Consider the following 11587-nt stretch of genomic DNA (forward strand, 5'->3'; position numbering starts at 1 on the left):
AGAAGTATTCCAAGTCATGAAATCCAAAGACCTACAGCCAAGATTGCTTTAGTGAGCAAAACTTTCATTTAGAATGGAAATACAGATAAAGTGCTTCTCAGATAAGGTCAAGTTCAAGGAGTTCATCATCACCAAGCCCTTATTATATGAAATGCTAAAGGGACTTATCTAAGAAAAAGAAGATGAAAAATATGAACAATAAAAGTACAGCAAACACAAAGTTATTAAGAACCACACCTAAAACAAAAGCAAACCAAGAGGACAGCTAGATCAGGAGTGGAACCATAGAAATGAAGATCACATGGAGGTTAGAAATAGGGAGGTGGGAGGGGGAGAAGGGGGGAGAAGGCACAGAAAATAGCATAGATGGTAGTTAGAAAATAGATAGGTGGAGGGCGAGAATAGTGGGGGAAATATGGAATCCAAAGAACTTGAGACACGTGGTTATAAACTAAGGAGGGGGGAGAATGGTGGGGGAGGGAGGGTGCGGGTGGAGGGGAATGAAGGGGGGGAATAGAACAACTGTAATGGTATAATCAATAAAATATATTTTAGAAAAAGAAAAAAGCTTCTGCACAGCTAAGGAAAACAGTATTAAGATAAAAAGAGAACCAACTGTTTGGGAAAACATAGTTGCCAATGATACCTCATAGAAAAGTTTGATATCCAAAATATACAAAGAACTTACTCGACTCCACTCTAAGAAGACAAGCAACCCAATTAAAAAATGGGCAAAAGACTTGAACAGACACCTGTCCAAGGACGACATACAGAAGATCCAGAGACACATGAAAAGATGCTCAATATCGCTAGCTATCAGAGAGATGCAAATTAAAACCACAATGAGTTACCACTTTACACCAGTCAGAATGGCAATCATAAAAAAAGCAACAAACAACAAATGTTGGAGAGGTTGTGGGGAAAAGGGGACTCTAGTTCACTGTTGTTGGGATTGCAGACTGGTACATCCACTATGGAAACCAGTATGGAATTTTCTACGAGAACTAAAAATGGACCTGCCTTTTAACTCAGCATTACCACTGCTGGGATTATATCCTAAGAACACTAAAACTCCAATCCAAAAGAACCTATGCACACCAATGTTCATAGCAACACAATTTACAATAGCCAAGTGGTGTAAGCAACCTAGATATGCCCATCAGTAAATGAATGGATGAAAAACTATGGTACATATATAGAAAGGAATTCTCTACAGCAGAAAGAAAGAAGGAACTACTACCCTTTGCATCAGCATGGATCGAACTGGAAAACATTATGCTGAGTGAAATAAGCCAGGTAGTGAAAGACAAATACCATATGATCTCACCTGTAACAGGAACCTAAAAAACAAAACAAACAAGCAAGCAAAATATCACCAAAGACACTAAAATTCAGAACTGGCTTACAGGGACCAGAGGGGAGAGGGGAGAGAATTTCGCGGGAAAAGGGTAAGGATTCACAGATACTAGTGTAAAGGACACATGGATAACAACTAAAGGGGTTGGAAATGGGAGGGAGGTGGGGAACACGGGGAGAGGGCTGGGATGGGAGTGGGGGATGGAAAAGTGTACTTGAACAATAATTAAATAAAAAAATTAATGTAAACTTTAGTTAAATAATCACCATAGTCAATATTATCACAGCTACTTAAAAGTTCATTGATGCATGCCTCCAAAGCAGGGACTGTTTACCAGGTTGCTGCCTTGTCAGAAATCTAGGAATTCTTTGTATGTAGCTGATGTAGGTTTCCTTAAATTCTTCACCACAGTCACCTGGGATGTAGAAACATCATTTCCATTCCCTGAAAGTCAAAGCTGTGAAGCTCTCTGCTAAGATCTTATGTTATTTTATAAGATCCTTTTGTGGAAAACCTGGAATTGGTACCAAGGTTGCTATCCCAAATCCCCTGACCTTATCTCCACTCCTTTGTCCCATAGCTGGCCCATACAAGTCTAGGAGAGGGAGGAGAGATGTTATTCTACTGTTCTATGGCATGGTGTCACCTTAATATTCATGTTAAGTTCTAGAGACCTGGGTCTATATTCTTTTTCTCCCACCAGCAAGCTTTGTATTATACATATATAAAAATTAGAGAGGTGGTCTGTGTCATCAGTTTATTTTATTCATTCACATTTTGTGATCTAAGATCTGATGCTCAATTGTAGGGGAAACTTTGCCCACAAGTCCCCCATCCGTCATGCATTAAAATAACACTACCAAGACATGATCTGCCTGGGGAGGAAAGGTGGTCAATCTCTTGCAGGAGAAGGACCAAGAGCCCCTTCTTCAATGGCTTTTATTAGGTTCGTAATACACAGGAATACAGGTAAAGCTTATCAATTAATGTCAGGTGGCAAGGATCAAACAGTAGATAATACTTCAAAGAAATCTGAGGGCTTAATCTGAGTCAGTGTCTGTCAGGTAAGGGGGTTGCAAAACTTTGGTAGACACATTCATTTCCTGCTCAGAACCTTATCATATGAATGAAAACACTCTTAGCAAAGCAGGCTCCACAGGACTTTATGAATTCTTTCCTAGGCTTGATAACCCTGGAACCCGCTTTAGCCAGCAAAGGACTGCACCGCCCTCCCCATCACAGGTTTTTAGGCTTAAGTGGATTAGAGTCAGGAAGTCTCAGATATAGAAATGGGGACTCAGGCTATGTCAGAATAGCAGAGGAATGAGGGTCCATCACCCCCTCTTTGCTTCAGCCCCCCGAGTCCCCCTTTGGGGCCTCATAGTGATCGTGTCTGGCTTATGTTGCCCACCCTCTGGGAGGTCGTACCTGTCACTGACTAACTGACCAAATGTTGGGAGCTAGAGATAGATGAAGCAGAAGCAGCACTCCTACCAGGGAGATAAGCTTTGTCTCCTTAGTGGCGAGCAGCTCGAAAGTCGCTCACTCAGTCTTATCCATGGGGGGTGGTTAAAACCCCTGAAACCAGGGAGTGTGGTTCCTAACACTCAATTTTTGTTAAGGATTGAGTCCCCCCCGCCCACAGAGATATGGTGGAGTCCTAACCCCCAGTACCTTAGAATGTGAACTTATTTGGAGATAGGGAATTTATTGAGGTAAAACGAGGACATAACCATAGCTTACTGAAAGGCTCTCTCCTCCTTTTATTGGGACACAATTGGAATAATTGTTTATGTAACCAAGGCCTTACCTTGGGGTATTTTGGTATACTCAAAAAAGGAGTCACCCAATTTCTAGGTAGTTCAGGTAAAATCTGGTAGAGAGAGGTTCTTTGCTGTGATTCCTGGCCTGAAGATAAGCAAATAATACAAGGTTTTAAACAGTACATTCTGTGAATCCTTATAAAGCTTCCAACAAAGCAAGTTAAAGGAGACCTGTTTGGTAAATTAAATGTCTTGTTCCAGCTATGTAAATAATCAAACAAAGTCTAATGATACTATTCTTATTTTGTGATCAAGAATAGTCTCTCTCAGAGATTAATTTTATCAACAAAGGGATATTGTAAAAATATGCTTTGAAGAAAAATTATGTGTTTTTTGTAATAGAACTTCTGATTTATCTCATTCTGATTTATTGGGAATTATTTTATAACCCTGTGAATATAGAGCAATGAAATATTCTCCATAGACATGCAAATGAATTCTGTACTGGAAAGAACAATAACCCTAATCAGCAGAAAGCTGTTTCTTTTTCCTTTAAAAATTCATTTCAATATTCTTGATAAATAAATATGTGTTTTGAATTATTTTTTGAGCAAGTTATAATATCTACTCAATTTTTTATTGTTTATTTTATTTTATTACTTTTTTTAGGATTGATGCTTAGATAATGCACACATTTTTACATTTTAACTGTGCTGGTGGGCATTTACACATGTGCAAATGTATCCTATATACAAAAGTGTAACCATACACTTCTCAAAACATCATCAAGCTGAACAAAAGGGCAAGATTTGCTGTACGTAGATTATGCTTCAATAAACCTAACTTTAAACCATCTAATTTAAGATTTTCTTTTTTTCTTTTTTTATTTAATTTTAAGTACAGTTTTCTGTCGTATATTCCCAGCCCTGCCCACCCCCGCCCAGTGCTCCCCACCTCCCTCCCATTTCCACCCCCCACCCTTAGTTATTGTCCATGTGTCCTTTATACTTGTTCATGTGAGTCCATCCCCATTTCCCCTATGATTCTCTCCCTTCTCCCCTCTGGACCATGTCAGCCTGTTCCGTATTTGAGTGTCATTGGTCATATTTTGCTTCCTTGTTTGTTGTTTAGATTCATGTTAAAGGTGAGATCATATGGTATTTGTCTTTCACCACCTGGCTTATTTTGCTCAGCATAATGCTCTCCAGTTCCATCCATGATGTTGCAAAAGGTAGGAGCTCCTTCTTCCTTTCTGCAGCATAGAATTCCACTGTGTAAATGTACCATAGCTTTTTGATCCAGTCATTTACTGATGGGCATCTAGGTTGCTTCCAACCCTTGGCTATTGTGAATTGTGCTGCTATGAATATTGGGGTGCATAGGTTCATCTGGATTGCTGATTCAGGGTTCTTAGGATATACTCCTAATAGTGGAATTGCTCAGTCAAAAAGCGTATTCATTTTTAGTTTTCTTAGAAAATTCCATACTATTTTCCATAGTGGTTGTACCAGTCTGCAATCCCACCAACAGTGAACTAGGGTCCCCTTTTCCCCACAACCTCTTCAGCACTTGTTGTTTGTTTCTTTGTTTATGATGGCAATTCTGACTGGTGTAAAGTGGTATCTCATTGTGGTTTTAATTTGCATCTCTCTGATAGCTAGTGATATTGAGCATCTTTTCATGTGTCTCTGGATCCTCTGTATGTCCTCCTTGGAGAAATGTCTGTTCAAGTCATTTGCCCATTTTTTAATTGGGTTGCTCGTCTTCTTTGATTGGAGTTGAGTGAGTTCTTTGTATATTTTGGAGATTAAATCTTTGTCTGAGGTATCATTGGCAAATATGTTTTCCCAAGCCGTTGCTTCTCTTTTTATCTTTATACTCTTTTCCTTAGCCATGCAGAAGCTTTTTAACTTTGATGAGATCCCATTTGTTTATTTCTTCCTTTATATCCCTTCCTCTTTGGGACGTATCAGTAAAAATATTGCTGCATGGAATATCTGAGATTTTGCTCGCAATGTTCTCCTCTAGGGCTTTAATGGTTTCCCAGCTTATATTTAAGTTTTTATCCACCTTGAATTTATTTTGGTGTATGGTGTAAGTTGGTGCTCAAGTTTCATTTTTTTGCATGTAGTTGTCCATTTCTCCCAACACCACTTGTGGAAAAGGCTGTCTTTACTCCATTTTATGTTATTGCCCCCTTTGTCCAATATTAATTGACTGTAGAGAGTTGAGTTTATTCCTGGGCTCTCTGTTCTATTCCATTGTTCTATGTGCCTGTTTTTTTGCCAGTACCAGGCTGTTTTGATTCCAGTGGCCTTGTAATACAGTTTGATATCAGGTATTGTGATCCCTCCTACTTTGTTCTTCTTTCTCATTGCAGCTGCTATTCAGGGTCTTTTATGGTTCCATATAAATTTTGAAGTGTTTGTTTTCTATGTCTGTGAAATATGCAATTGGTACTTTAATAGGGATTGCAATGAATTTGTCAATTTCTTTGGGTATTATGGACATTTCGATGGTGTTACTTCTGCCAATCCATGAACATGGTATTTGTTTCCATTTATTTGTGTCTTCCTTGATTTCTTTCTTCAGTGTTGTGTAGTTTTCTGCATATAGGTCTTTTAGTGCCGTGGATAGGTTTATTCCCAGATATTTAATTTTTTTTGCAATATCAAATGGGATTCTTTTGTTGATTTCTGCTTCTGCGGATTCATTGTTATCATATGAAAATACCTTTGATTTATGAATATTGACTTTGTATCCCGCTGTTTTGCCAAATTCATTTATTAGTTCCAGCAGTTTTTTTGGAAGAGGCTATAGGATTTTCCATGTACACCATCATGTCATCTGCACACAATGCCAGTTTTGTTTCTTCCTTTCCGATTGGGATGCCTTTTATTTCCTTTTCTTGTCTGATCGCTGTGGCTAGAACTTCTAATACTATATTGAATAGAAGTGGTGAAACTGGGCAACCTTGTCTTGTTCCTGATCTTAATGGAGAGGATTTTAGTTTTTGCCCATTGAGTATGATGTTGGCTGTAGATCTTTCATATATGGCCTTTATTATGTTGAGGAATGCTCCCTCTATTCCCATTTTTCTGAGTACCTTTATCATAAATGGGTGTTGAACCTTATCAAAAGCTTTTTCTGCATCTATTGATATGATCATGTGGTTTTTGTCTCTGCTTTAGTTTATGTGGTGAATTACACATGTTCATTTGTGAGTATTTAACCATTTTTGCATTCCTGGGATGAATCCCACTTGGTCGTGGTGTATGATCTTTTTGATGTATTGTTGGATGCGATTTGCTAATATTTCGTTGAAGATTTTAGCCTCTATGTTCATCAGCGATATTGGCCTGTAATTTTCTTTCTTTGTTGCGTCTCTATCTGGCTTTGGAATTAAGGTGATGCTGGCTTCATAAAAAGAGTTGGGGAATTTTCCCTCTTTTTGGATTTTTTGGAATAGTCTGTGATGAATAGGGGTTAGCTCTTCCTTAAAAGCTTTGTAGAATTCTCCTGTGAAACCATCTGGTCCAGGGCTTTTGTTGGATGGGAGTTTTTTGATTACTTCTTCAATTTCATTAGCTGTTATTGTCCTCTTCAGGTTTTCTGCTTCTTTTTCATTGAGTTTTGGAAGATTATATTTTTTCTAGAAATTTGTCCATTTCACCTAGGTTTTCAAATTTCTTGGCATACAGTTCTGCATAGTAATTTCTTACAATCCTTTCTATTTCTGTGGTATCAGTTGTAATCTTTCCTCTTTCATTTCTGATTGTGTTTATTTGGGTCCTCTCTCTTCTTTTCTTAATGAGCATACTTGAAGGTTTGTCTATTTTGTTTATCTTTTCAAAACACCAACTCCTGGATTCATTGATCCTTAGAATTGTGCTTTTAGTCTCTATCTCATTTAATTCTGCTCTGCTCTTGGTTATTTCCTTCCTTCTACTTTCTCTGGGCTGTCTTTGTTGTTGTTCCTCAAGTTCTTGTAGGTGTAGGGTTATGTTGTTTGTTTGAAATGTTTCTATCTTCTTTAGGTAGGCCTGTATTGCTATGAACTTCCCTCTGAGGACTTCCTTTACTCTGTCCCATAAGTTTTGGGTTGTTGTGAGTTCATTTTCATTTGTTTCCAGAAGCTTTCTGATTTCTTCCCTAATTTCAATCTTGACCCATTCGTTGTTTAATAGTCTATTATTCATTCTTCATGCTTTGGGGTGTTTGGGTTTTTTCCTATGGGGTTGGTTTCCAACTTCAGTCCCTGTGATCAGAGAAAATGCTTGGTATGGTTTCTATTTTCTTGAATTTGTTGAGACTCGTTTTGTGTCCTTTCACGTGGTCTATCTTTGAAAATGTTCCATGTGCACTTGAAAAGAATGTGTGTTTAGCTTCTTTGGGATGGAGGACTCTATATATATCAATTAGGTCCATTTCATCTAGGGTGTCATTGAATGCTGCAATATCTTTGTTGATATTTTGTTTGGAAGATTTGTCCATTTTAGAGAGTGGGGTGTTAAAATCCCCTACTATAAGTGTGTTGCTGTCAATATCTTTCTTGAGGTCCTCTAGGATATTCTTTATATATTTGGGTGCTCCTATGTTGGGTGCATATATATTTATGATGTTAATGTCTTCTTGGTGGATTCTTCCCTTAAGTAATATGAAGTGACCTTCTGGGTCTCTCTTTATGGTCCTCTTCTTGAAGTCTATTTTCTCTGATATGAGAATTGCTACCCCGCCTTTTTTTTCTTGTCCATTTGCTTGGAAAATTTGTTTCCATCCTTTCACTTTTAGTCTGTGGTGGTCTTTTGACCTGAGGTGGGTCTCTTGTAGGCAGCATATGTGTGGGTCATGCTTTCTTATCCATTCAGCTATTCTATGTCTTTTGATTAGTGCATTTAATCCATTTACATTTAAGGTTATTATTGAAAGGTACTTATTCATTGCCATTTGTGTACCTGTGTTCCTCTCCGTCTCTCTCTTTTCCTTCCTTTCCTTAAAGCAGCCCTTTTAGAAATTCTTGTAGAGCTGGTTTGGTGGAGGCATATTCTTTTAGACTTCTTTTGTCTTGGAAGCTCTTTATTTGGCTTTGTATCTTGATTGAGAGCCTTGCTGGGTAAAGTAGCCTTGGTTGTAGGCCTCTGTTTCTCATTAATTGGAATATTTCCTGCCATTTTCTTCTTGCTTGGAATCTTTCCGTTGAGAAGTCAGTAGCCAACCTTATTGGGTCCCCCTTGTATGTTATTTCCTTTTTCTCCGTTGCTGCCTTTAGGATTTTCTCTTTGTTTTGGAGGTTTGCCATTTTAATGATGATGTGTCTTGCAGTAGACCTCTTTGGATTGTTTCTTTGTCTTCCCATTGTTTGTGTTGCTCTTCTTGTTGGCTTCAGCTTCTTTAAGTGATCTGTTCTGGGTTCCTGGGTTTATGGTGTGAACTTCTTTGGTAGGATGCCTGTGGAATTCAGTGGTGCAGTGTCCTGCAGGTATCTTGGTGTTCTCTACTTCCACCTATTCCTCTTGTTGGTTTCCAGCTGGTCAAACCTTTTCTTCTGGTCTCCCTAGGTGCAGCAGCCTCAGGGGCTATTAGTGTTGCCTTTCTCTCATTTTGGTGAATTCAGCTGGTCTCGCCAGTGCCCTCCCAAGATCCCGACTGGAGCCTCTCTCCTGTGCACCACTGAGAGCAGGTTTTTCCCTAGGCTCCCCAGCCCTGGCCTGACGTGAGTGCGCATGCACCATCCAGGCTTTTCTGGTCTCCCAGGCTTGGGCTTGGACCTTTCCCAGTGCTGTGACTGAACACACTGGGCAACTCACAATTCTCCCAAGCTGGCAGCCACAGCCTGACTCCCGGTGCTTCCCAGTCTGAGCTGGCTGGGTAGGGAAGGAGCTGGTGACTAGCCCTCTTCCAGGGGCCCTGACAGTAGCCCAAAGCTCCCCCAGACTCTGGGAGCATGGGCTGAAGTCCTGAGCTCTCAGTTCCCCAAATCGGCAATAATAGCCTGACTCCTGGTGCTTCTCAATCTGCGCCTTGCTGTGTAGGGATGGAGCTGGTGATTAGCGCTCTTCCATGAGCCCTGCCAGTATCCCGCAGCTCCCCGAGACTGTGGGAGCGCTGGCTCAGCCTACCGGGAATGCAGGGGCAACTCAGTTTCCCAAGCCAGCAACCACAGCCTGACTCCACAGGTTATCAGAGCTCTCTGGTTTGCTTCCCAATGCCCATTCCTCTCTCTGCCACTACAGGCAAACCGATCTCTCCTGGTGTTTTCTAATCTGTGCCCCTCTGGTTATGGAGGGTGCTGGTGACTAGTTTTCTCCCAGGGTTGTTTTTTCCCGCCCTCGGCTCTCAGAAACCAGGGCAACCCTGCCAGGGCCCTGATGCAGCCCGGCAAAGGGCCCGCAGCCTCTGTGCTGTTCCCTCGTACCTTGCTGATCTGAGGTCCGTCTCCTCTCCTCAACCTCTGGTCATTCAGTGTCTGCTACACTTTCTGGAGTCCTGCCTTCCTATATGCTGGGTCCCTGTTGAGTATCCGCTGTGCTCTTCTGCAGATCAGCCCATTTCTTCTCCAGCATGTGGAGGGAAGTGAAATCCTTTGTCCTACTCCGCCGCCATCTTCCTCATGATCTTCACCACTCTCACTGAAAATAATTCTGGAAGTCTTAGCCACTGCAATCAGACAAGAAGAAGAAATAAAAGGCATCCAGATTGCAAAGAAAGAATTAAAACTGTCAGTTTTTGCTGATGACATGATACTGTCTATAGAAAACCCTAAATACTCAACTGAACAACTACAAGAACTGATAAAGGATTCAGTAGAGTAGCATATGTGTTTTAATGAGTACTCAAATATACCTGTGGTTCCTTCTCATATGATGCAATCAACAGGATGCCATCTATATAGTGTATCATGTGTTTCCCACCTTTGTTATCCCTATTTTGCCAAATTTTATTTTAAGTATATTTTATTGATTATGCCATTACAGTTGTCTCAAATTTCTCCCCTTTAACTCCCTCTTTCCCAAATCCCTCTTTCCACCAGCATTCTCTCCCCTTAGTTCATGTCCATGGATCATACATGTAAGATCTTTTGCTTCTCTATTTCCTATACTATTCTTAATCTCTCCCTTAGTGTTTTATGCCTACCAATTATGCTTCTTATTCCATGTAACTTCTCCCCCACTCTCCCACTCAACCTCCCTGCTGATAACCCTCTATGTAATCTTCATTTTTGTGATTCTGTACCTGTTCTAGTTGTATTATTTAGTTTTTTTAGGTTTGGTTGTTGACAGTAGTGAGTCTGTTGTCATTTAACTGTTCATAGTTTTTTATCTTCTTTTACTTAGGTGAGTTCCTTTAACACTTCTTTTAATAGGGGCTTGGTAATGATGAACTCCTTTAACTTGACCTTATCTGGAAAGCACTTTATCTGCCTTTCCATTCTAAATGATATCTTTGCTGGATAAAGCAATGTTGGAAGTAGGTCCTTGCCTTTCATGACTTGGAATACTTCTTTCCATCCCCTTCTTGCCTGCAAGTTCTCTTTTGAGAAATCAGCTGATAGTCTTATGGGCATTCCTTTGTAGGTAACTGTCTCCTTTTGCCACTTTTAAGATTCTCTCTTTATCTTTAATCTTAACTAATGTAATTTGATGGGCCTTGGTGTGTTCCTCCTTGGATCCAATTTCTTTGGGACTCTCTGAGCTTCCTGGACTTCCTGGAAGTCTGTTTCCTTTGCCAAATTGGGGAAGTTTTCCTTTATTATTTGTTTTCCTTGAAAATAAGTTTTCAATTTTCTGCTCTTCCTCTTCTCCTTCTGGCACCCCTGTGATTCATATGTTGGAGCATTTAAATTTTTCCCAAAGCTTCCTCAGCCTCTCCTCATTTTTTGGAATTCTTGTTTCTTCATTCTGTTCCAGTTAGATGTTCTTCCTTTTGTTCCAAATCATTGATTTGAGTCCCAGTATCCTTCCCTTCACTGTCAGTTCCCTGAACATTTTCCTTTATTTCACTCTTCATAGCCTTCACTTTTTCCCTCCATTTTGCAACCATACTCATCCATTTCTGTGAGCATCCTGATTACCAGTGTTTTGAACTCTGCATCTGATAAGTTGGCTATCTCTTTGTCACTTAGCTCTTTTTTCTGGAGTTTCAAACTGTTCTTTCATTTGGGCCATATTTGTTTGTATGGGCATACCTTTTATGTTGTAAGGGGAGGAGCCTAAGGTATTCTCCAGGGCAAGGCAACAGTCTTTGCTGGGTTGTAGCACTGTGTGTGGGAGGTCAAAAAGGGATCAGTGCTGCTTCCTTGGCTCTCAGCTTTCAGTCACTTTTCCTGGTATCCACAAGCAGATTGGACCTTTTTAGTGCTGATTTTTGGGTGAGTTGGTTTGTGTATGTTTTAGGACTTCATGGTTGTCCCCAGTGAACTCTCCTGTGAGGCTAGGAGTTTCCCCTGCTGCTGCAACCCCCAAAGGTT

The sequence above is a fragment of the Sturnira hondurensis genome, unplaced genomic scaffold, assembly GCF_014824575.4.
Source record: "Sturnira hondurensis isolate 20B ecotype Veracruz unplaced genomic scaffold, ASM1482457v3 Scaffold0001207, whole genome shotgun sequence".
NCBI lineage: Eukaryota > Metazoa > Chordata > Mammalia > Chiroptera > Phyllostomidae > Sturnira > Sturnira hondurensis.